The following is an 8,398-nucleotide window of genomic DNA, read 5'->3' as shown; positions in this document are numbered from 1 at the left end:
AGGGTGATGGAGACTACTAATGAAGTGCTGCGGTGTATATGTAACACCTCATTAGGCTAATTCTCCCCCATGGCAACTTCAAAGCATTAAACTTCAAAGTGTCGGCATGCGTGTAGGAGTAAAGGGACTTTGAAGTAGCATGAGCTTTCAAGTTGCTGCAGGGGAGAATTAGCCTAATGAACTGCTGAGTATTCACTGCAGCACTTCATTAGCAATCTCCCATCACCCTAATTAAGATGTCCCCATCGAAGCTGGGGACAAGTGTAGACCCAGCCTTAGTGACTTTAAAAAGTATCACTGGCACTTGGACCATACACAGAGGTGAAAAGGTCAAATTTCGACCCTCCATCCCAGAAAGGTTGCTGATCCCTGTGCTAAACTGAACCGCTGGAGATCAATTTCTGGAGTGTCGATCTTCCTGTAAGCATAGATGTGGCCTTAGTAATGACAAGAACTATCATTTGGATCAAAAGGAACATGACAAAACCACAGGCAGCCGCCACTAAGCATAGACTCCACTCCTGAGCTCTTTGGAATTTGTTGGATCTACAAAGGGAACTGACAGGCAGAATCATTTGTTTCAAAGATGTGAGGAGATTCCAGACAGAGCAATGAATTTGAGACAAAATCTCATCAATTCCCGAAAAACTTGGAAATCAAGCTGCAAAAGAGAGACAAATGCCAAAAAGTGATTTCCCTCTAGATGGCAGTGCTGCTACACTGGAACTATATGATGGACAGGAATCACCAAGACTTTGAGAAGGATCGGAGGGGTAGCTGTGTTAGTCTGGATCTGTAACAGCAACGAAGGGTCCTGTGGCACCTTATAGACTAACAGAAAAGTTTTGAGCATGAGCTTTCGTGAGCACAGACTCACTTCATCAGATGCTGGTCTTGGAAATCTGCAGGGCCAGGTATAAATAAGCCAGAGCACGAGTGGGGATAACAAGGTTAGCTCAGCCATACAATTGTAATTGCCTAAACCCCCATTTTCTGTAAGTTGCAATTCAGTCACTGAATATTTTTTAACTTTTGATCTTGGGCCTGGAGTATTAGAGACATCTGATACTCTAATTGCTACATCTAATACATCTAATTAGTGTTAGAGACATCTCAGTTTTGTAACCTAATGCAGGGCCTATCACCTGCATCCACAACTGCAGACTGCCCCATTAGATAGTGCAGGTTACCTCTGCCTATAGTTAAGGCTGACTGACACTTGAAAAAACAAATATTTTGTTGCTTGTAACTTTGCCAGACTTTAACTGTTTGGGCAGAAATCTTAATCATTTGCATAATGAAAACTGTGAATAGAAAAAATATATTTTTCTATTAAAATAGAAAAATGTGAAAAATGTAACTCCATTTAAAAGCATTCCACAAGTATTCATTGGCTTTGCCTGCAACAAAATCTACAAATTTATTCAAGTTAGAATAATACAATTATCTAATGGTTGGATCTCTCTTGTCTGGCACTCTCTCATCCAGCAACATCCGTAATCCAGCATGGTTTTAGCTAGCTGGACAACCACTTACCATGGGTGTGGTCAAGTTTCCCATGGTTCCATAAAGTTTGTTTACAGCAACAAGTCCTGGCTGTCAGTGGTCTGTGCTGTTATTTAGCTGTGATTTACCCCTAAATGTCTTCAAAGAGCCCAGTAAGCAGTGGGAATGTTGATAATGCTGCTGGACAATACCGAGCTTCCATGCTTGAGCAAATTCTCTTATTCAGCACCAGTCAACTCCTGAGGGTGCTGGATTAGAGAAGTTCAGCCTGTAGGTTTGATTTGTTCCATATTCCCATTTTCCAATAGACATACTAGATTTACACATTTTCATGACTTACTGGACAATGTTTTCAATTTGCTCTGCGATTCTTCACTATAGTCTTATTTATCCAAGGCACTCTGGCAAATAGTGTTACATGGCACTTAAAATAAAATCAGAGCAAGTAATGGTACTAAAAATATACTACATCACGGCTGTGGCCATATTTGGCCAATATTTTGAAATGGGCATGCAAGTGGCCAAATCGGAGAATATTAATGAGGCGCGGAAGTGAATATTCAATGCCTTATTAGCATGCTGCTGGCTGCGGCTCTTCGAAAGTGCCGCATTTCACTCGTGCATGGCTCATCTACACGGGGGGTCCTTTTCAAAAGGACCCTGCAAACATCGAAATCCCCTCAGCTGATAGGAATAAAGGGATTCTGATGTTTGCAGGGGCCATTTGAAAAAGATGTCTGTGTAGACAAGCTGCATGTGAGCAAAAAGTGGCACTTGCAAAGTGCCACAGCCAACAGCATGCTAATGAGGCATTGAATATTAATTTCAGTGCCTCATTAGCATTCTCCAATTTGGCCATTAGCATGGCCATTTCCAAATTTTGGCCAAGTGTGGCCACAGCCCCAATGAAAACACTTTTCCCAGAAATCTAATGCAGGTGGGAAGATGCAGTTTGAAAGATACAGAGGATGCTCTATAGGACAATTGCTGTATTAAAATGAAATTCACCCTATGAAAAGGTTTAAGTATAAGGGTACAGCTATACTATGCTGAAGATCAAACCGCTCGGGGGTCAATCTTCTGGAGTTTGATTTCACGTGCCCAGTAGAGACACACAAAACTGAACTATCTGTAGTCAGCAGTTGACCCCTGGACTCCTCAATATTGCGAGAAGTAAAGGAGGTTGATGGCAGATATTTTCCCATCAACCTCCCTCTATGAAAATAGCCAGTTAAGTCAAATGCAGATAAGTCGATTCTAGCTATGCAATTGCTGTACCTAGAATTCCACGTCTACAGTTGACTTACCTGCCTAGGGTAATTGTGCCATCAGTGCCCCATACATTAGTTTGGAGTGCAATGACCAGTAAGACCCGTAGATAGTGCAAAAAAGTTCATCATTAGAGGGCTTGATCCCATTTAAGCACCAAAAAGTGGATGTAAGTGTAACCCACCAATGTGTGCTTCAGTGTCCCAGGAAGTGGCACCTAGACCACTTCACAGAGAAGAATGAGTGTCCTGTACAGCCTAAGCTGAGAGCTAGCTGGCTCTTGGCTCAGACTGTAGAGGTGCTTGCACTCAGAGATCCCAGGTTCAAGTCTACCTGGGAATTCATGGGTGCTATGGAGCTCCTTTGGAAATCTGACTCATACAGTGCCAGGCTTGAGTTTTGGGAGAAACGGTGAAGAGGAGGTGTTCTTTTCCGAATGAATCAAGATACTTCCATCCTCACTAAATCTCTGCTGCTGGTCCCAAATTACCAGAGCTGTGTCTACACGTGCACGCTACTTCGAAGTAGCGGCACTAACTTCGAAATAGCGCCCGTCGCGGCTACACGCGTCGGGCGCTATTTCGAAGTTAACTTCGACGTTAGGCGGCGAGACGTCAAAGTCGCTAACCTCATGAGGGGATCGGAATAGTGCCCTACTTCGACGTTCAACGTCGAAGTAGGGACCGTGTAGATGATCCGCGTTCCGCAACGTCGAAATTGCTGGGTCCTCCATGGCGGCCATCAGCTGGGGGGTTGAGACATGCTCTCTCTCCAGCCCCTGCGGGGCTCTATGGTCACCGTGGGCAGCAGCCCTTAGCCCAGGGCTTCTGGCTGCTGCTGCGGCAGCTGGGGATCCATCCTGCAGGCACAGGGTCTGCAACCAGTTGTCAGCTCTGTGTATCTTGTGTTGTTTAGTGCAACTGTGTCTGGGAGGGGCCCTTTAAGGGAGCAGCTTGCTGTTGAGTCCGCCCTGTGACCCTGTCTGCAGCTGTGCCTGGCACCCTTATTTCGATGTGTGCTACTTTGGTGTGTAGACGTACCCTTGCAGCGCCTATTTCGATGTGGTGCCGTGCAACGTCAAAGTTGAACATCGACGTTGCCAGCCCTGGAGGACGTGTAGACTTTATTCATTGAAATAGCCTATTTCGATGTTGCTACATCGAAATAAGCTATTTCAATGTTGGCTTCACGTGTAGACATAGCCCAGGAGTGTTATATTTGACACTGCAGATTAGACAGGCTGGATAGTAAATATTTCAGGTTTGTACAAGAACAGGCCATTGGTACCAATAATGCTCTTCCTTTATGTTCCTTTTCACCCAGGGGCTTTGGGAACATTGTACCCAATCCATTGTTGCCCCAGGGCTAATTTGTACAGGCTTTTCTGTCACAAAGGGGCTGCAGGGCAGACATAAGACCCTCTGAGGAATAAAAAGGTCTCAGGAGCCTTTTCTACTAAAAAAGTCACTGGCGCAGGGGCCCAATAGGTAATTTCTGGCTGAGTCAGAGGTTGGCAAGTCGTGAACAGAAGGCTGGAGATGTAGGGAAGGCCTAGCAGAGAATAAGATGACAGTTGATCTGAGGCATCTCCTGCTCTAGGCCAGGGTTGAAACAGCTGTAGTATATTTCCAAAGCAGCACAGGTCCTATTTCCATGCCAAATAAGAGTCAGTGGCTGAGGCTGCCTGATGGACATCACTGATCACTGAAAAAAGAGCTGCCTTGACAAGGGCCCCACCACTCTCCGGCGGTTTCCCCACTGGAATGAAGGAGCTATTGGTGGCCCTTTCTTTCTCTGCATGACCCCCATGACCTTGCAGCTTTTCAGTGGTTGCCATTGCAGCAGCTTTACTGTTGCTCTGGCATGTTTTCTCACAAGAATTTTCTAATTGTTGCCTTGATCCCTATGCGCTGCGGGTGTTGTACTCTTAATAAACAGGAATAGCTCCCAGACGCTAAGGGTGCTCCTCATGACAGCTGCCCCGCAGCGCAACACAATGGTGACTGCTGAGCAGTCAATGGGAGGACTCGATGACCTCCTGGGGTTTCTTCCATCCCTATGATGCTATGAAGCTAAAGGGGAGATGCCACTTTTTTCCAGGCAACCCATGCATCCATGTTAAATCTGACATATCTAGCACTAGAGAAAAATGGGAGGGATTTATTTTGAATTGGCATCCATTGCGAAACAGTTGGCCACACATACATTCTGGTACTACCTGGGCAGCAAACAGTTACAGGTTCTTCCTCTCAGTACACAAACACCAGTCACAGACTAATGCTTGGTTCTGATAAGAACCGGATCAACATGTACTAGTTAACCCTGCCTGTACTGCCCCGTAGAGGAGATTAAGCCTATTTACAGCTATCAGAAAGGTAGCCATGTTAGCCTTCATCTGCAAAAACAACTAGAAGTTCTGAGGCACCTTACAGAATGACAGAGCTTTTGTAGCATTCACTTTTGCAGGCACAGACCTGCTTCATCAGATGTATATTTACAGATAGGAAAACGGAGACATTAAAAAGTCCCTAAATCACCATGCACTCGCTCTCACAGGTCCTTGGACAGATTGTGGCCTCCTGCAGGAGCCTTTGTGGTAAAAGAACAAGGAGGGCAGATGGCCCAGATCTGCAGAGGTGCCTGACTCCCACAGAAATCATTGGGAAATCACTTAAATATCTTTGATCATTTGGCCCAAAATTTCTGAGATTCAACTCAGAGTTTTCTGAATTCATCCACTTGGAGGTTGTCCCCAGCCGTGTGGAAGGAAGCAGAGGTTGGCCTCAATCTATGCCACTCCTTCAAGTCACTTCTGATCCACGGGCTTCACTGGTAGTACAGCACTAGTTTCAAGGAGGTTGTGTGCTTCCATACAGGATACAGGGCCCCATGCAGTTTTCTCCAGCTCCCAGAGAGTGCAGTTTCCATGAGGCCAGATTACTATGGCTCTTCCAGCTGCTGCAGCAGTTTTAATAAACTGGTTCATGTTACGTAGGCTCCTACACCGCCCCCTCCCTGTAGCCTGTTTTAGGAGCATAGCTGGGGGAATTGAGTGTGGCCAGGGATTCCCTGTGCTGAACAATTCATGTGTGGATCCCATGGACCAAGGTACAGCTGGCTCAGAAGGTGGCTTAAAAGAGAAGTGACCGGAAGTTTTCTAAATTGGAAAATCAGTGCTTTAAAAAGGAACACATTTTTCACAAAGGGGCTGCTTGCCAACCTGCTGGTCTAAAACCTGCTTGAAAACACTGTCCCAGTGCACCCAAGTCAGGCTCTGCCCTCCTTGTCCATAGCTGGGGCCCAGGGCTACAGCAGTGCTTTGGAAATTTTCATGATGCTGCTTGGCGAAGGCGAGAAATTATACAAACTGGAATTCTGGTATATGACAAATAGAAAGATAATTTGTGCAAACCCTCCCATGCTTCGAGAACTTCAGTCTGAATTGCACCCATTTCTACAAGGACAGCCCTCGTTTTGCACGATTGTCAAAGAATAGTGCTACTTTGTGTGTTGTGAATTGAATAAATGCACACTTAGAATGTGTGAAAAGGAAATGACCAGCTTCTTCATAGACTGAAGAAGATGGATTAATTCAGTTGATACGTTTAAGCTTAAGAGGGTTAGATTTTCATCTGTAAACATCGGTAAAACACTGATTTCACTGTACTCACATCAACTGGCGACAAATATTTGAATCAATAATAATCAAAATACACAATGAAAAACTGAGGATTCACTTTTAAGTTATGCTTGTTACAAACGGTTTAGTGACTGAATAGGAATAGCAGCTATAATCTACTGATTTAAGGATATTTATACATATGCACATGTGATGTTCCTAATTTGTGTTAACAGTTTGCAAAGCTTGTAGCTTTTTTTGAATATCAGTGTCCGTTGCCGTTCAGTCATTGGCTGGGGTCCCTCGCCCCAACCCATAATTTCACACACCTTTAAATATTTAAATCAATAAAAAATTAAAACAAATCAGAAGTAAACACTGATATTATACATCAAAATTATAAAAAAAAATTGTCAAGCCCCAACATATTGATCCAGATCAATTCTTTCTTCATTTATAGCAGAGTCTTTACTTTTCAATTCCATAAATATCAATTTTGACACAAATGAGCCAACCCCACCAACAAGAATAACCTACAAGCCATGCCAGATCTGAAAGAGATCTTGTTTATTAATCCTGAGTGCTTGTCCACAGCCCTGGAACTTTAGGTTCCCCAGCTAAGCTGGTAGTTAGTACAGAAGAGAAACTGCTGAAATGCTGTGCATTGAGTAGTACAAACTCTTTTGTAGCCTTGTAACTGTGGCTTCCACATAGCTCTTCACGGTTATTTGACAAGATCTTAATTGCCTCATTTTTAATAGAAACTGAATTGTAACATGTGAATGTGAACACTATACAAATTTATAAATATGGTGAATTTTCTCTAACACCTCATAAGTGAAGTGAGGATCCAGATTCCTGGGAAGGGGCACATGACAGGAAAAGCTGGATTTAGTGCTTTGACATTATTTGTTTTTATCTCCGCACTACACTATCCTGCTATAGAGCATTATCAATTTGGATCCAGTCTAGCCTAGACTTACGTACATGCTGAACATGTCTTGTGTGGAGCTCCACTGAAGTCAATGGGTTAATTCACAGTGCATAAAGTTTAGCAAAACCCTAAGTCTTTTGAGGAGCGGACCTATTATTTGGACATTGAGGGGACAATCCTCAAAAGTTTGAAGACACTTACCTAGAAAGGTGGTAGAATCTGCATCCCTGGAGGTTTTTAAATCCTGGCTTGACAACGTCCTAGCCGAGATGATTTAGTTGGGTTGATCCTGCTTTGGGCAGGGGCTGGACTTGATGAGGTCTCTTCCACCCCTAGGATTCTAGGAATGCTGAGTGAAATTGGTCTCTCTGAGGATCTGGGCATGAAAGCTTAACTCTCCACAGCCCTGCAGCTTGTAAAGTCAAAAGTCTGGCGCAAAATGAGTAAAATGCTATCAAATCAGATTAACCCTTTTGTTCAGAGAAATTCTATTTATACAACAGCAAATAACTTCACAAGATGCAGGACAGAGACTCAAGCTTTGGGTAATGAAATGGTTGATGCTGACACCTCTGTTGGACAGGTGTGGACTACGTAGTTACTTCATGACAACAAGAAATTGGCTGCAGACTAGTTAGATTAAAAAGAGCCTGACCATGGGCTCATTTAGAGACAATACACTCATCCCTTGTTAAACGAGTACTTTATTTACGAGTATTTGCTTAAATAAGGGACACATATATCTCCCTTAGTTAACAATGAGTGAACTCCCCCCAGCTAATACGAGCTTAACCCCCTCCCCCCAGTTCCAACCCACCGTAGTCTGACACTGTGAGCCAATGCCCAGGTGCCAGCTAAGGGTCTGGTGGGGCAAAGGGGGTGATGCCACACGAGCAGCTACGCTAAGCAGCTAGGGCAGGCTGGGTTCTTTGGTTTGTGTTTAGTTCGGGTACAGCAGCAAGAGGAAAATTACACTTAGAGAGGCTTTAACAGTTACTTTTTATTTATACAAAGATGGAAACAATGTAACTAAGACAAGTGATTAAAGTACAAGTTAGTACTCGTGGTTT

This window comes from Carettochelys insculpta, chromosome 10 (genome assembly GCF_033958435.1).
Source record: "Carettochelys insculpta isolate YL-2023 chromosome 10, ASM3395843v1, whole genome shotgun sequence".
Taxonomy (NCBI): Eukaryota; Metazoa; Chordata; order Testudines; family Carettochelyidae; genus Carettochelys; species Carettochelys insculpta.
Note: the sequence above shows the minus strand (reverse complement) of the source record.